This window comes from Triticum dicoccoides, chromosome 2A, assembly GCF_002162155.2.
Source record: "Triticum dicoccoides isolate Atlit2015 ecotype Zavitan chromosome 2A, WEW_v2.0, whole genome shotgun sequence".
In the NCBI taxonomy this organism is placed as follows: domain Eukaryota; kingdom Viridiplantae; phylum Streptophyta; class Magnoliopsida; order Poales; family Poaceae; genus Triticum; species Triticum dicoccoides.
In genome coordinates, this window is record NC_041382.1 from 454,805,565 (window position 1) to 454,824,235 (window position 18,671).

The 18,671-nt window shown below is 49.0% G+C and overlaps 1 pseudogene; it reads left to right on the plus strand.

The window, feature by feature from the left end:
* Positions 1–16,632: 16,632 nt before the first annotated feature.
* On the plus strand, positions 16,633–17,852 carry LOC119359456 (annotated as a pseudogene).
* Positions 17,853–18,671: the final 819 nt, after the last annotated feature.

Below are 18,671 nucleotides of genomic sequence, written 5' to 3' on the forward strand. Positions count from 1 at the left end.
ACAGATTATGAAATTCCATTCCCATTAGAATATTCATTGACATATAATAAAAAAAGGAAAACTCTAATCTTTTTTGAATGGAATCCAAAATTACGATTTTTTGGATCTAATGAATAAATGGATAGAGCCTGGCTCCAATTCTGGTAAGGTCAATATGAAGGAGGAGAAAGAAACAATAGTAACGTGGTCCCGGGCATCTAGCATTCTACCCACAATGGTTGGCCATACAATCGCGATTGCAAATGGGCTATAAGTTCTCTGCCACACACTTGTGGGCCTACTAAGTTGACGCGTCCCCTAAAAAAAGAAGTTGACGCGTATGCAAGGCTTTGTCAACTTATTATTGTAAATACATGGTTCTAGAAGCAGTGGCCGTTGGATGTCTATCCAACGGATGTCGTGCTTCTTCTTCAATCTCGGATATTCTAGCTTCGGCCGCCCAAAAAATAATTTCTCCCCCTGGCATCTGGGGCACACCGTTTCGGAGGCTGGCCTGTGGGCCTACTAAGTTCACGCGTACCAAGGGCTTTGTCAACTTAGTCAATATAAACGATTCTAGCTGCAGTGACCGTATGATGTCCATCCAACGGCCGTAGTGCTTCTTCAACCTCTGGTCTTCTTGCTCCAGTCACCCAAAGCAGCGCCGGTCGTGTCGCCTGCTCCTGCCTCCCGTGGCTGGTTGTGCTGTCGCGGAGGCCTCACCGCCCCCTACTACTCCCACCGCTGGCCAGGCCATCCCTCCACTCACCCACACCCCCTATTATTCTACGGCGACGGCAGCCTCACACCGCAGCCGAACCAATGAACCCTCGTACTCCTCTCCGCGCGGGCTTCCACAGCCACGTCTTCCCCGGTTCCGCATCATCCCCTTCCTAGGCCTCGTTGTCATCCACTACCCTGGTGCTCTCGGCGCGGCGTGGTCAACGTGGTCAAGGAACTACTTCCATCGGAAGAGTATTGTACGTGGAGAGGCTGACAGCTGGGTCCACCGCGGCCGCAAGGAAGTGCCTCCTTATTACGCGCAAAATAATTATTCCTCCACCTGATAGCAGGAACCCACCGGACGGGCCACCGTATTTCACGAAAAAATGTTTCCCCCTGACTGCTGGGACCCAACAGCTACATTTTCGCACACAAGGAAGTGCCTCCTTATTACGCACAAAAATGAATACTCCCCGTGCTATCTTGGACCCAGTATAGTGGGAGGCTGACTTGTGGGCCTACTAAGTTGACGGGGACGGAGGGCTTTGTCAACTTAGTTAATATGCACGATTCTAGCTCCAGTGACCGTACGATGTCCATCCAACGGCCGTAGTGCTTCTTCAACCTCTGGTCTTCTATCTCTAGCCGCCCAAACCAGCGCTAGTCGTGCCTCGTGCTCCTGCCTCCCCTGGCCGGCTGCGATGCCGCCGAGGCCTCACCGCCCTCTACTACACCCACCGCTGGCCAGGACATCCCTCTACTCAGCCACACCCCTGTTATTCTGCGGTGACGGCAGCCTCACACCGCAGTGAACCAGTGAACCCTCATACTCCTCTACGCGTGGGCATCCACTGCCGCGTCTTCCTCGGCTCCACGTCGTCCCCTTCCTAGGCCTCGCCGTCGTTCACCGCCCTGGTGCTCTCGGCGGCGTGGTCAACGTGGTCAAGGAATGGCTTCCATCGGACGTGGAATGTACGTGGAGAGGCTGACAGCTCGGTCCACGGCCTCAGCAAGGAAGTGCCTCCTTCTTACGCGGAAAATAATGATTCCTCCACCTGACAGCAGGGACTCACCGGACGGGCAACCGTATTTCGTGTAAAAAATGTTTTCCCCTGACTGCTGGGACCTACCAATGACATCTTCGCATGCAAGGAAGTGCGTCCGGGCAAAAAAAATCATTCGCCCCCTGACTGCTGGGACTAACCAGCTATATCTTCACACTCAAGGAAGTGCCTGACAGTCGGGACCCACCTGGTCGAAGCATATGTAGCATTGTCATTCTGGTCGCGAACGTGTACGTACATACTGGTCCATGTAGAGGTGCGCACGAGTCGTAGTAGAGGCGCGCACATAGCATGTACACGTACGTACAATGGCCAGTGTGCAAGAAAGAAAATACGGCCACGTACATACATACGGGCAGGGTCTCAAACACCTACTCGCGCATACGTATGGCCAGGGTTCGTGTACATGGTTGGGTCGGAACGGAGAAACAGCATCGTCGTCGTGTTCATGGGGAGCCAACCGGCTGGGTCGGAACAGAATGTGTCATCGTGTTCATCGGGAGGGCTTGGACGGAACAGCCAATGGAAACGAGGCCTGGCGTACCGCACAACGGAGGAAACGGCCTTGTGTTTGACCGGCCACGTTTGAAATGGGATCCTGTTCATCAGGAGGGGTCTAGCGTACCGCAAAATGGAGGAAACAGACCTCCTACAGTCAAAACGGGGGTCCCGTTCATCGGGAGGGGTGTGGCGTACCGCAAATGGAGGAAACAGACTTGTGTTGGAGCGCTATGGTCGAAACGGGGGTCCTGTTCATCGGGAGGTGTGTGGCGTACCGCAAAACGGGACTCCATGGGATACTGTTCGTCTCCACCATCGACCGCCTCTAGCCTCCACAGGCTAATGTTCATCCACCGTCGACCTCCTCCAGCCTCCACCTGCTCATGTTCATCCATGGGCTCCTGTTCATCCTGCCTCCACCACGCGCTACTCCACCGTCTACTGTTCAACCAGCCCTCTCCACACAGGCTCCTGTTCAACCACCCCTCCACGGGCTACTGTTCATCCATCCCTCCACCGTCTACTGTTCATCCATCCCTCCACGGGGTCGTCCTGTTCATCCAGCCCTCCACGGGGTCCTGTTCATCCAGCCCCAACCGGCTCGATCGATCGGGGTCCTGTTCATCCAGAGGAAACACCACGGGGTCCTGTTCATCCACCCCCACCTGGAACTGTTCATCCAAACCCCCCAGCAACGCTCACTGTTCATACAGAGGCAACATCGATCGGTTTCAGTTAGCAGCAGTAACAAAGGAATCGCTCGATCGGGTTCAGTTAACAGCCATCGATCGATCGCTTGCGTTCAGTAACGCGTAGCCTGCAGTGCAATCGCTCAGATTTAGTAGGTGAACGCCTCGCTCGGGTTCAGTTAGAGTCCAACGCCTCGCACCCACGTGTGTGCGTGTATGAGAGAAACGCGCATCGCTCGGCCCCGACCACCCACTGTAACCGGGAACACCCCGATATTTTCCTCGCCCTAGCTTCTACCATGGTTTTTTCCATCATGGACGGCCCAAAGAATGTCATGCAGCTGCGTCTCTAGCCCACCCAGGACGAAAAGCCCATTTTCTGTCATGATTTTTTGTCATAGAAGTAGGAGCCCACCACATCTATGATGATACCGGTTTTGTCACAATTATCGTCATAGAAGTGTCATAAGTATGACAGGAAAAAAATTCGTTCGGCCCAAAATGTCATGGATGTGTCTTTTTTGTAGTGGTCCCAGTTCTCGCGTAGGAACGCGCGTAATGCGGTGTCGAATGTATGGTCCAGCTGTGCCTCGATGGAGGCTGTCTTCTTGGGGTCCGTCGGGTGAACTTGAAATTTGACTATTTCGTCTGCTGGTTTGAAGGAGGTGGATTTGGGGCGCTTGTCGAGGATTACGTCGTCCCTGTCCACCGTGAAGCATAGTGCGGCAATTCTTCGGCCGCAAGGGCCTCGGATAGTGTCTCGAGGGCCAGAGATGCGGTTTTGTTTTCAGCGCGGAGTGCTATGTCCGGATCACTGGCGAAAGTGATAATATCGTTGGGCCCGGGCATCATGAGCTTCATATACCCGTAATGAGGTATGGCTTGAAAGCGCGTGAATGTGTCCCGCCCTAACAGGGGGTGATATCCACTGTTGAAAGGGGCAACTTGGAAGGTTATATCTTCGAACCGATAGTTCTCCGGTGTGCCGAATACCACGTCAAGCTTAATTTTTCATGCGCATCTTGCTTCCCGACTGGGAATGATTCCTCGGAAGGTCTTATCACTTTGCTCGATGCAACTTCTATCTATTTGCATTTTACTGAGTGTGTCCTCGTAAATGAGGTTCAATCCGCTCCCGCCGTCCATGAGCACTTTAGTGAGTCGAAAGCCATCCACAATTGGGTTGAGGACCAAGGCGGCTGGTGTCCGGACTGAACAGAATTTTGGTTCGTCATTGGCATTAAAAGTTATTGTCGTGTCGTCCAGGGATTTATTGCTGCGACTTGGCAGACTTCGGCGAGGTCACGGAGTGCTCTCTTATGCCGATTGTTTGAAGCGAATGTCTCGAAGACCGGCAATACTCTAAGGTCGTCGTCTTTCGGAGAGTGTGGCTCTGAGGTATTTTTGGTGAGGATATCCTCGCCACTCTTGACCACTTGTCGGAGTATCCAACATGCTCTAAGGTTGTGGGTTGGTTCGGTATCCGGTGTCGTGTGTATTTTGCATGGCCTATCAAGCCATCCTTCAAGAACGGTGCCACATCCTGTAATGGGTTTAATTTTCTTGCCTACAGGGTCGGGTGCCCAGCGAGGGTGCATCCTTTTTGCCCGCCAGGGAGGTGGTGTGAAGGCCGGTGGTTCCCAACGACTTGTCCGAGTTTTCCAGGCGCTTTCCATGGCGCAGTACTTCTGTACTATGGTTGCCAAGTCAGTGAATTGTAGTATGTGACATCGGTTGAGGGCGTTGAGGATTCCTTTGTCTGTGCAATTATTGCGGAATGCTGAAATCACGTCCTCGTCACGACAATCTTTAATCTTGTCCTTGACAAGGAGGAATCTGGCCCAGAAGTGATGGACTGTTTCCTAAGGATGCTGTCGTACGTACATGATGTTGTATATATCCGAAGGATCGGAATTGCTTGGCGAAAATTGCTTGTGGTGGGTGGGTGGCGTTAGATGTGAACCCTAACCCAATGTGGAGTCCGGAGTTTGAAGAACTTCCAAGTTTATTAGTTTGGGATCCGGGATGTCCAATGATTCCTTAGGCTCAACGTCCGATTGTAAGTTCGAAGGACTGGGAGTGTCATCCCACAGGCGTGTCACCCCATAGGGGAAGTGATGTTGTTGCTTTGTTCCTCTACGGTCGCTATCTGATGAGTGATCGGCTGAGATTTGATTTCTCTCTGATTGGGTTTAAGCCCAATCTGATCATAGTCCATGGCAACTCCCAGGGCAGCGATGTGATCCAGGAGTTCGTTTAAGGACGACAAATCTGCCACATCCATCTACATGGAGTCGACATAGAGACGATTTTCGATGACTTGGGAAGTCATCATCGGCTTAAAGGCCGAGCGGGCAGTGATGGTAAAGTTGCCTAGCCGGAGGGTTTGTCCTGAGGCCAGGGCTTCTCCGGAAGTGATACCGTCCTTAATAACAAGGCGAGCCATCAATCCTGTTGTCGACGCAACAGAGGAACTCTCAATGAAAGCACCAATGTCGGTGTCAAAACCGGCAAATCTCGGGTAGGGGGTCCCGAACTGTGCGTCTAAGGATTAATGGTAACAGGAGACAACGGACATGATGTTTTACCCAGGTTCGGGCCCTCTTGATAGAGGTAATACCATACGTCCTGCTTGATTACTTTGATGAGTATAGGGGTTACAAGAGTTGATCTACCATGAGATCGTCATGGCTAAACCCTAATTGTCTACTCTGTATGATTATGATTGCCTCTACGGACTAAACCCTCTGGTTTATATAGACCCCGGAGGGGACTAGGGTTGTACAGAGTCAGTTTATAGAGAAAGGAATATTCATATCCGCACGCTAAGCTTGCCTTCCAGGCCAAGGAGAGTCCCATCTGGACATGGGAGGAGGTCTTTTGTCTTGTATCTTCATGGCCCATTAGTCCGGCCCATGTCATATAGCCCGGACGCCCGAGGACCCCTTAATCCAGTACTCCCTCACTGGCCTTTTTACCTAAAATTAGCCACTGTTGGACTGTGGCACGTGTCGACATATCATAGTCGTCTTCCATCCATTTTAGGAATGATATATGTCCCAATGATTAGCTGACACGTGCATTATCCGATGAATGAGAATTTTACATGTGGAAAAACCCCATTGGTCAGGGCTGTTAACGGGTTATCCTATCCAAACCAGAACCAGATTGCTTAACAGTGACCCGTTACAGTGGATGCCACGTGTAGGTCATCCTTGACGAAAGCACTTCTATGACACGCGATTTATTGCCATGGAATTGGACACTTCCGTGATGATAATTTTGGTAATGTCATGGAACACTTCTATGACAACATAGGTATGACTATCTTGATTCTGTCATAAAATCGTCATGGATGTGCATGCATGACAGAAAACATGACCTACTGTGACAAACACGTATCATCATGTAAGTGTATTTTTTTGTAGTGAAGGCACATATTGTATTGTTGCCATTGTGGAACCCTATACGGCCGATCTTTAATGAAAGGAGCAGATCCCAACTAAGAACATGAAGAACACAGGGAAGAACGGAGAGAAATCACAAGGGGAAACACTCAAGAACAAGTCCAATCACACATTCACTAGACAATCAAACACACAAGATCCACAAGGTACATGAACAACAAAGGGAAAGATACAAGGTAAGGTTCATCTCCATGAGGAGGTCTTGAATCCACGAGGGGATCTTCCCGTGAGGGGTCTTGAATCCAAGGTGGATCTTCTCCGAAGAGGGGCCGCGGTCTCTCTCGTGGAGTAGATCCGTAATGGATGAGCAAAGCTCTATCTCTAAATGAGCTACTACTTCGCTAACCCTAGAAGGGAGGTGGAGGTGGTATATTTATAGTCTAAGCCACGAAGGGGTAAGAGGGAGAGGGATACAAGGCCAAAGGCCCATGGCTGCGCACAGGCAGGGCGGTAGTACCGGACCCTCGGGCGGTAGAACCGCTTCAGCGGTAGTACCGCTTGTACAGGTGGTAGTACCAGACTTGTGCCGCTCAATCATAGGAGTTTGTCGGGTTGAACGGCAGTAGAGAAGAAGTTGGCCGATAGTACATCTTGTGGGCCTTCATCGGTAGTACCGCTTGGTGTGGGCGGTAGTACCACTCGTCCTGGATTGGGCGGATCCTCTTCTTCCTTCTCTTCCATGCTTCTCTCGCGGATGGTGTAGTTGTACACTTGTGCTCGCCCTTCTCCTCCTTGTCCATGGTGTTCCGACAATACCTATGTATACACACGGGAGGAGTGTCAAAGTATACCATCCTCGAAGGGGTCAAGTGAACACGCGTAATGGAGATGATTCACCTTTGTGTATGTGAAGTAGATGCCGCACGTGTCGCTTGCCGAACGAACTCTTGACATGGTGATGTCCATAGGATGCTCTGCATCATTCCCTCCCCTTGGGAAAGATCCGACCTCGGATTAAAAACCAAATCACCATGGGAAAGAGATGGTGTCGTCGTGTAGAAGTGGACGATCACCAAGTACTTGTCAACTTGAAGCTCGAAATGGGCACTCTCCAATGTTGCACCGTCTTGGGATTCCTTCAAATGGAGCAAGGACAACAAACACTTGGAAAAACAAATGTGGTTAGCATTAGGGAAAAACCAAGCATTCAAGTGGTGATTCACCAAACAAGTGTCATCATCGTGCAAAGCATACGTTTTGACAAAGGATTATGACATGGTATGTAAGCACATAAATTGAGCACAAGCAAAGGTATCATGGGGGAAAGCATGTAAATGTGAGGTAGTGATGCAAATATGAGTAACAAGAGAAGAAGCATCAACCTCAAGGTCATAGCAATCATGCATAAAGTGCTCGACAAATGGTCGATGGTAGGCATAAGAAACATTCACAACACCAAATAAAATGAAGTGTCTAAACACATGGGACAAGTGTAAGACAATCCAAGCATAACGTGCATAGGGTGTAGTGAAAATAGTGTGGCACTCAACACAATAGAAAGAGCAATTGTTCATCATGTGTGAGGCAATAAAGTCAATCATGTGACAAGCAATGGGACATGGCATATGTGAAGTGATGACATTGTTGCAACCAAACATATTGTAGTAGCAAGTAGTCCAAGAATTGAATGCAACACACAAGGCATATATATATCATGATGCATGGGAATGTGAAAATCATGAATGGAGGCAATATCACTAACATGTGTGCAAGCAAAGGGTCCAAGATGACAAAGTCTCATGGTGGAAGCAACACAAGTAGTATGAGCGACAATATGCATGCTCATGGTTTGGGGGTTCTCAAAAGAGAAGGATATCACCTTGAAAGCATGTCCTTGTGCGTCCTTCACAATGCCGAAGTGGTAGGCAAGGTGTTGGAGGAGCGATTCGTGGTCGAATGTATGAGGCTCGCTCGCAAGAGCTCGAATGGTCAACTCATGTGAAGCGGAAGCCGACATAAGGTGCAAGTATCCTACACATGCACAAAAGAAAGCAAAGAATGTATGTGCATGGTAGGTAAACACATCATCCATCATGATGGTTCTCTTCTCTTGCACATAATCATTAGAAGCACAAGTGCATGAATAATATGATGCAATAATGGCTATATTCATGGCACTAGGTATATGGTGCAAAGAGGTAAGACAAGCATGCTTCACAAGAAATATGTCAAAATCTCCAAATATATGTGAGAATGCTATGGGGGCAATCTCATGAGCAAAATTAGAATCATTGTTGCACTCAATACATGGAAAATTGTCTAACATGAGAGAGGGAACACATGGAGATATATGACAAGAAGCAAGAACAATCATGTCGTGCAAAGCATGTAGATGGTTGTCATCAACCGCATGAAATGAGCAAGTTTGAATCATCGGTGATGCAACAAGGCAAGCAATCATAGGAATCAAGTCGTGCAAGCTAGTAGTGCAAATATGCAACATACTAGAGTAAAGCATGGCAATCATATCATGTGAGCAAATAATAGTCATAGGCAATGTACATGACATATCGCAAGCACGAACAGAAAGCAAGATGAAAGTACCATCATAGGCATGGGGTACAAAGCAAACATGGCAATAGCAAGCAATATCTCCACCATGCTTGCAAATACACATACAAGTAGTAGAATCAATCATCATGTGTAATGCAAAGCATGGGTCACAAATGCATGGCAAAGGCATAGGAATAACCATATCATGCAAAGTGGACATGGCAAGATGGGCATAAAATGATGTATAATGGACAATAACCCATAGCCAAGTGAGGGCCATGTAGAAGAAATACGCGAAGTCTTTGCGCGAAGAGAGCGGTGGGAAAGACAATCCATGGGATCCCAAGTCATCATTGCTCTCTAGAGCTCATTTTGTCAACTCGTGGGATTGCGAGGTTGACAAGAAGTCGTGGGTACCTACCAAGATGATGTAGGGAAGGAATCCTAGGGGCCGATCTTTCACGAAAGGAGCGGATCCCGCAAAGAACACAAAGAACACGGGGAAGAACACAACAAAATTATGCTAGAAAACACAACGGGGAGGCTTCGAAATAGTCATCAACGTGGCTCTAGATACCAAGATGATGTAGGGTGGAACCCTATACGGCTGATCCTTCACGAAAGGAGGGGATCCAAACTAAGAACATGAAGAACACAGGGAAGAACAGAGAGAAATCACAAGGTGAAACACGCAAGAACAAGTCCAATCACACATCCACTAGACAATCAAACACACAAGATTCACAAGGTACATGAACAATAAAGGGAAAGATACAAGGTAAGGTTCATCTCCATGAGGAGGTCTTGAATCCACGAGGGGATCTTCCTGTGAGGGGTCTTGAATCCAAGGTGGATCTTCTCCGAAGAGGGGCCGCGGTCTATCTCGTGGAGTAGATCCATAATGGATGAGCAAAGCTCTATCTCTAAATGAGCTACTACTTTGCTAGCCCTAGAAGGGAGGTGGAGGTGGTCTATTTATAGTCTAAGCCACGAAGGGGTAAGAGGGAGAGGGATACAAGGCCAAAGGCCCGCGGCTGCGCACAGGCAGGCGGTAGTACCGGACCCTCGGGCGGTAGTACCGCTTCAGCGGTAGTACCGCTTGTACAGGCGGTAGTACCGGACTTGTGCCGCTCGATCATAGGAGTTTGTCAGGTTTAGCGGCAGTAGAGCGGAAGCTGGCCGGTAGTACGGCTTGTGGGCCTTCAGTGGTAGTACCGCTTGGTGTGGGCGGTAGTACCGCTCGTCCTGGACTGGGCGGATCCTCTTCTTCCTTCTCTTCCATGCTTCTCTCACGGATGGTGTAGTTGTACACTTGTGCTCGCCCTCCTCCTCCTCGTCCATGGTGTTCCGACAATACCTATGTATACACACGAGAGGAGTGTCAAGTAGTATACCATCCTCGAAGGGGTCAAGTGAACACGCGTAAAGGAGATGATTCACCTTTGTGTATGTGAAGTAGATGTCGCACGTGTCGCTTGCCGAACGGACTCTTGACATGGTGATGTCCATAGGATGCTCCGCATCAGGTCATTTCCTTCCTAGGCCTCAGCTTCATCCACCGTGTTGGTTCTCTCGGCACGACGTGGTCAACTTGGTCGACAAACAACAGCCATCGGAAGAGCGATGTATGTGGAGAGGCTGAGAGTAGGGACCCACATGGTCTAAGGCCGCACGCAAGCAAGTGCCTCCTTATTATGCGAAAATGATATTTTTTCTGACAGGTTTGACCCACCAGCTACATCTTCACGCGTAAGGAAGTGCCTCCTTATGATGTGCAAGAAAAATGATTCCTCCCCATGCTAGCTGGGACCCACCAGATATGGAGGCTGGCTTGTGGGCCTACTAAGTTGATTCATACGTAAGGCTTTGTCAACTTAGTGAATGATTCTAGGTGCAGCGACCGTTGGATGTTAATCCAACGGCCGTGTTGCTTCTTCAACCTCTGATCTTCTTCCTCTAGCCATCCAAACCAACGCCTGTTGTACCGCCTGCTCAGACCTCCCGTGGCCGGCTGTGCTACCACACAGGCCTCACCCCCTCACCCTACTCCCACCACTGGCCAGGCCTTCCTTCTACTCATGCACACCCCTTATTATTCTCTAGCGATGGTAGGCTCACACCACAGCCGAACTAGTGAACACTCGTACTCCCCTCCGCATGGGGATCCACTGCCGCGTCTTCACCAGCTCTGCATTGTTCCTTCCTAGGCCTCGCTGTCATCCACCGCCTTGGTGCTCTCAGTGTGGCGTGGTTAACATGGTCAATGAACGAAAGCCAACATAAGAGGACTATATGTGGTGAGCCTGACAGCTGGACCCACCAGCTACATCTTCGCATGCAAGAAAGTTCCTCCTTATAACATGCAAAAAAATTATTCCTCCCCCGAAAGCTGGGACCCATCAACTATATCTTTGCACGCAAGGAAGTGCATCCTTATCCTCCCTGACATCTAGGACCCACCCGGTCGAAGTGTACATAGCGATGTCTGTTTGATTGCGAACGTGTACGTACATACCGGTCGATCGGTCTCTCTGCAAGGATGAACCATGGTCGAGTAAGGAGCGGTAGCAGTTCAAGCAGTCCCGTCTAAATCATGTACACATATGTACAACCACGCTGCAAAAAATATGGCCACGTAGGTACATACGGGCGTGGTCTCAAACACGTACAACGACGGCCTCCTGTTCATCAGCAGCCAACCGGCTGGGTTGGAACGAAGGAAACAACACCATGTTCATCGAGAGCCAAGCGGCAGGGTCGAAAGGTGTCCTGTTCATCTGGAGCCAACCGGCTTGGACGGAACAGCCAAAACTGGGTCAAGTTCATCAACTCGGGGTGTGGCGTACCGCAAAACAGAGTTCTCTTTGACCGCCTATGATCGAAACAGGGTGTTGTTCATCATGAAGGGTTTAGCGTACCACAAAACGGAGGAAATGGACTTCTGTTCAACCACCTACGGTCGAAACGGGGTCCTGTTGATCAGGATGGGGCTGGTGTACCGCAAGATAGAGGAAACTAACTTCTCTTCGAGCGCCTACGGTCGAAATGGTGTCATGTTCATCGAAAGGGGTGTGGCGTACCGCAAAACAGCACCACGACCTATTGTTCATCCACCATCTATTGCCCCGCTCCAGCCTCCACGGGCAACTGTTCATTCACCGTCGACTTTCTCCAGCCTCCACCGGCTACTATTCATACAGCCTCCACGGGGTCCTGTTCATCCATCCCAATCGGCTGGGGTGTGGCGGCCTAGCTCCTCGGGGTCCTGTTCATCCAGAGGCAACCACATGGTCCTACTCACCAAACCCCCATCGGGAACTGTTCATCCACAACGAACCAACCGGCTAGGTCGACTCACCGCGTCTCGACTCATTCTATATATCTCGTGCACGGCAGCAACATACACTGTTCATCGAGAGTCAACCCAACCAGCTAGCTACATCTCGCATGGGGGGCTCGATCGATCGGCTTCAGTAAAAAGCATGCAGCAATGATCGATCGCTCATTTTCAGTTAGTAGCAGAAGTGAAGGAATTGCTCGGGTTCAGTTAGCGGCGAAGGGATCGATCGGCTTTAGTACGTAGCTATACATAGTGCGATCACTCGGGTTCAGTAAGCAAACACCTTTCTTGGGTAACACCTCGCACACACATACACGTATGAGGGAAACACGCAAACCACACTGCATCGCTCGGCCTGACCATCCACCGTGATCGGGAACTCCCAGAAATTTTCCTTGCCCTCACTTATGTCACGATATTTTATGTCATGAATGGCCCAAAGAAAGTCATGCAGGTGCGTCTCCGGCCCTCCCAGGACGAAAATCCCATTTTTTTTCCTCATAATTTTTTGTCATAGAAGTAGGAGCCTACCACATCTATGATGATACGTGTTTTTGTCATAATTATCGTCATAGAAGTGTCATAACTATGACAAAAAAAGTTTTCGTTCGGGCCATAATGTCACGGATGTGTCTTTTTTGTAGTGGAAGGATTAACCACTCCTTTGTTCCATGATTATGGAAATTTCTAGCTTCTTTCATTCTATCCCACACAACCGTTAGTGGCTCACGTTCTTCCTGCTAGAAACCTATAATCTGAGAACGTAATTGCATAATTTTTGTAGGTGGACAAAACATAGATAAAAATATGCTGCAACAATCAACCCAAGAAGTAATATTGCCTCTAGGAAGAGCTAGAAGCCATTATTTTTCTTTTCCTCTCAAATAGAAAGGAAGAGACACAACTTTAAAGCGCCAGAGTCATAATCTCTAATGCATGTCATGTTGCACAATTCAGTAAAATTATGCAAGTGCATACCGACATCTTTAGAAGCAGAGCCTCCAAATTGGTCATGTTGAACCATGGAAACTAAGTTTGGTTTGATCTCATACTCAGCGGCTGCAACCTTAGGTTGTGCTATTGGTTCACACATGAACTTGTTGCTAGGAGTAGCAAAACTTCCAAGATTATGAGCCATGTTAATCTTTTGGGGTTTTCTCAACTGATAAGACTTGCGACAAAAAAAACTTAAACTAAAAACAAAAAAATAAAAAATAAAAACCAAAACTTAACTTTAACAAAAACTCTAAACACAAAGACTAGGAATACTAAACTCCTCCCCGGCAACGGCGCTAGAAAAAGGTCTTGATACCTACTTCTAGTGATCCGGTAATGGAACAAAAAAGTGTATCCCGCACCTATTTCCCCAGAGGTGACCCTGGGTTATGAAGCCCACGAGAGGAAGATTCCCTTGAAGTGATGGTCTCTAGCAAGCTATTTTTAAAGGATCAATTCCAGCTTTTAACCGGATCAATCAAGCAAACAGTGATTCAAATACCTATAGTAAGAAGAGGTATGGGTATGAGGTCTTAATGCTTATAACCATGCATTTGTGTTGGGACCAGATATGATCTTAATTTGTACGCTGGAAGTCACCCATTGAGATGTGCTTGTTACGAGGATGTGTCCAAATAATATCTTGACCGACATGAGTCCTACATCAAGAATCAATTGTCCTACCGCAAGCTATATCCATCACACGGAGTTGCCTTGTAACTAATATAGAGGACTACCAGGCCTATGCCTCAACCCATACCTTACCGAACTACTCACATATGGAGATCAGATCGCAAGAAGAAAACATTGAAGAACACATCTTGAAGATTGATTGATTGCAAATATGTCTTACAATGAATGTCTTGTGCGATGCACGATTACAGGTATGAACTATATGAGGAAGCACTATGGGGGTGATGGTGGCTATGGAGATGGAAATGGCGACGGCTAGGGTTTGTGGATGAAGAGGAAGATGATGATATTATGGCTTCATTCGACAGTCCCCCATTGACATTTCGGTAGGGTCCCCTTTATAAAAGTTGCTCAGGTGGACGATCTGCCTCAAATATCCATGCCATACGACCGCTCATACGAGCGCACACGGTCATATGGAACGTCGTCTTTTGTGTTGTTTCTTCTAGCACACCTCTTGTTGATTCCTTCTTTCTTCCTTCCCATTCCTTTCCATGTTCACACGCGATTTCTTCCCTTTTAGCCAATTTCCTGTGGAAACACATCAAAGATAGGACTAGTGGAATCATTTACATTTGTTAGTCATTAGTAGTAATATCTGAGCGAATATCTCTTTTTAAATGAAATATCTCGGTTTAAACTAGGATGAATGAGTGTAAAAATATCACTCATAATTGTACATTACACTTATGTTCCCTTTGCCACACGATATACATTGTTGGGCTCAAGGCGATGTAGTCATACATGTTGCAGCCGGGCCTCTTTCCCGTTCCAGTTAATCGGACCAACACTTCGGATTATCTCATAATCCTAGTCGCATGGCCATGCTTATCCAGGCCAGATCACACGACGGGCCCAGAGTATATCTCTCCAGTTCGGAGGGGAAAATCCCATCTTGCTCAACCATGTCTCATCACATGGGTTCGGACAAGCCCGAAACCTACCTTTGTAACTATCCAGTGACGAAGCAGCGTTTGGTCGTCCCAAAGAAAGTTGGTCACCATCCCGAGCACATGCGTCAGCTCAGGTCCGAGGACGCAATACGTATGTGTACTAGAGATTCATAGATGACCTATCGTTGTGTCGCATAGTTGGGTCTGTCCAATCCGATATCCATCCGAGCTTGGATCCGATCTCCCATACCCAACCTCGGATCTGATCTGATCCATGCACCTCGCGAGCATCACATGCTTCATGGCTAGTGAGATAAAACCATCCATCGTACTACATGCTAGTCTAGTTCGGCGTGTGCCCACATGTAACTTACGACCATAGACTATTTACAACATATCATAAAACACAAGATCTCATAGACAAGTCGTATACTTGCCGACAAGCTTCATTGATAACATCTGAGGACTACATCGGTTCATGAACACATCGGAAATACCATCATACATGATTGCCTCTAGGGCATACCTCCAACAAACTATGCAGGTTGACGGATCGACATGAGTTGGTTGGTACAGAAGACGGTGGTGGGTTCAGCGACGGTGACATAGGAGTGTGATGCTGAGGGTGCCAGACTTCTCGGCATAGAAACACTTGATACATGCTCGAGGGCTTATATGGCTTCGACAAGACTATGACGCGGGGTTGATTCAAGACGGTTCACATGGGAGCTTGAAGTCAGCGGGCCGAGGGTGGACTGATGATCTACCATGGAGTCATGTGGAAGGTGGAGTTGTGTTCTGATCGAAGACTTCACTTGGTGCCGATTGAGGGCCTATAGTGTAAGGATCTAGAGAAACGAAGCCTATTTCAGCAAGAAAAGCGAGTGACACGTGGTTCGGACTGGGGCCCAATGGTTGGAGGAAACATGATACTCTAAATCGGTCGGTGATAATCAGTGGTACTCTGTAGTGGGGGTTGAGTGGTTTGGGATCGTGACCCTAAAGACTCAATCAGGACAGCAGAGGCTTGACACGGTAATAGCAACGAGGTGTACGATTAGCATGAGAGACTTGGAGACGGACCAGGGCTCGGGTGGTTACACGTGTAGTGAGAAAATTGTGAATCAAGATGACTACAAGCGGCGGTGAAATTCTTTCAAGTTTCGGTGGTCAAAAAAGAGGAGAATGTTGAGTTCAGACAAACTCTTATATGTATCACCTAATAAGTGAGTTGTTCACTTCCATGCAGATTAGTGATCGGTGTATGATGGTATTGATTGAAAACTCCACAAGTTGCATCATATTATGTGTTGACAAGATATGGAGCCATGTTCTTGTAGGACACTTGTGAGAAAAAACACACGATGTAACATATACCAACACAATAGCACATGCATGCAAGGGGGGCCGGCAGTGTGTGCCGACTCCTGGGAAGCCGGAGAATTATGAGGATTTTTTTTCTTTTTTTTCTTTTTTTAACATCACTCCCACTGAACGCGCATTGTCGGAAATCCTGAAATAAATTCAGAAATAAATGTGAGCACCATGATATGAACCCGATGGGCTGGGAATACCACAGTTCCTCTAACCCATCAAGCACAGATTGGTTCGGGTTTTTTTTGTTTAATTAACGTGTAGGAGAGTTAGATGGGACTTTGTTAATTCTCAGAATTAGCAAATCCAAGTCCTGCGGATCACATCCTTAGAAAAAGAAGGGAAAGTCGCACGTACGCATGCTTGCTTCAGGCGGAGGAAACGAACCCGGCTGCTGCCTATAAAAGAACCAGCTCGTCGCATAACAATCCGTGCAGACACAGTGCAAGTAAAAACACAAACACCTAGCTAGCTAATCCGAGGGTGGAGAAGAAGAAGAAGATCATGTCGATGAACGACATGGGGTGCCGCCTAACCCTGGCCATCGTCTGCTGCATCCTCCTGTCGTCGCTCGGCACGGCAGCCGCGACGGGGAAGACAGGCCGGATCACGGTGTACTGGGGCCAGAGTGCCAGACCTCCAGCGAGGGGTCGCTCCGCAAGGCCTGCGAGAGCAAGCTCTACTCCACCGTCATCCTCTCCTTCCTGACCAACTTCGGCCGCGGCAAGTACAAGCTCGACCTCGCCGGCCACCCCTGGAAGGACGTCGGGCACGACGTCAAGTACTGCCAGTCGAAGAAAATCCTCGTCCTGCTCGCCATCGGCGGCGGCATTGGAAAGTACTCCCTCGCCTCCAAGGCCGACGCCAAGGATGTGGCCAACCACCTCTGGGACAACTACCTCGGCGGGAAGTCCCACTCCCGGCCGTTCGGCGACGCCGTGCTGGACGGCATCGACTTCGACATCGAGCTCGGGAGCAAGGCCTACTACGACGACCTCGCCAGGGACCTCAAGGCCTACAGCAACAGGAAGGGCGAGAAGAAGGTGTTGATCACGGCAGCGCCGCAGTGCCCGTTCCCGGACAAGAGGCTGGGGGAGGCGCTCCGGACGGGGCTCTTCGACCGCGTGCATGTCCAGTTCTACAACAACCCGGTGTGCAGCTACAGGGCCGGCAACGTGGCTGCGTTCAAGGCAGCGTGGGAGGACTGGACCAAGGGCCTGCCCAAGAGCTCGGTCTGCCTCGGGCTGCCGGCGGAGCGGGAGGCGTCGAACAAGGGCAGCGGGTACGTAGATCCGGACACGCTGGTGTCCAAGGTGCTGCCCATCGTGCACCGGTCTAAGAACTACGGAGGGATCGTGCTGTGGAGCAGATACTTTGACATGAAGTCTGGGTATAGTAGGCACGTCAAGAGCGCCGTCTGATGCCTGCATGCATCATCGATTATACGGAGTACTACACTACGGAAGAGTCCCCTACGTGGAGTGCCCTTGCAGTACGTATGCATGGCACCGTAATAAGAAGATCGTCGGATTATATATCATCTGATGAGTACGTATATCTGATTACATATGTCGGGAAGTTGTAGTATGTGTGTAATTCCCAAGTTGGAGTATATGTATGTGTATGTATGGTGTGCAATAAAGGCGAATTTTAATTTATCGCGGCAGCTATTTCTAAGTTGATCGCATTTGCAAATGGGCTCAATCTATTTTGTAGGAGAAGGAAGGAGGCGAGGAACAGCACCGAGGCGGAAATGGGGGCGCCGCGGCGAGCGGCAGCGAGGCGTGTGAATAAAAAAAATTGGGAACAAAAAAAGTCATACTATACCCGTTTCTATGATGTGTGCAACTGACAAACCTCTTTCAATGCGTTAGGCGTGATGCAACCGACAAACCTCGTTCAATACACTAAATTTGGGTCAGATGATGGAACTACTGGACTGACTACACATTTACTAGTCCTCTTGGTAAGCATATCGAAACACGATTGTTCTAAATATTTTTTCTAGGTTTTACGTATAGCACCACTTTCTTTTGACCGGAAGTGTCTTACGTACAATCCTTTAAGTTCCGGTGGACGTACGACGTGACATGGTTAAAACCGGTCTCAATTTTTTTCTCATGGAACAATAAAGTGAGCGAGCACGAGGCCGAGGCCGGCGCGAGGAACCCTAGAGTGCCCTGCTGCTTGAAGTAGAAGTTGATGGCTCCTCTCTCCTCCCTCTCTCCCCTCCCTTCCTCCCCTCTTCCTTGCCTCGGTAGGTCTGCCCCCCGCCCTTCCCCGGTGGCCGGTGTCCGGTCGCCATCCTCTTCGTGTGCAGCTGCTCTCCCCCTCTCCCCCCCTGGCTCTCCGCAAGTGGGTTTCTTCCCTCCCTCCTCTCCGCTGCCGGTGCTTGGTTCTCGTTTTTGGGCCCTGGGGTCGGATGTGGAGGATTCGCAGTCTCCTTCCCCCTCCCCCGG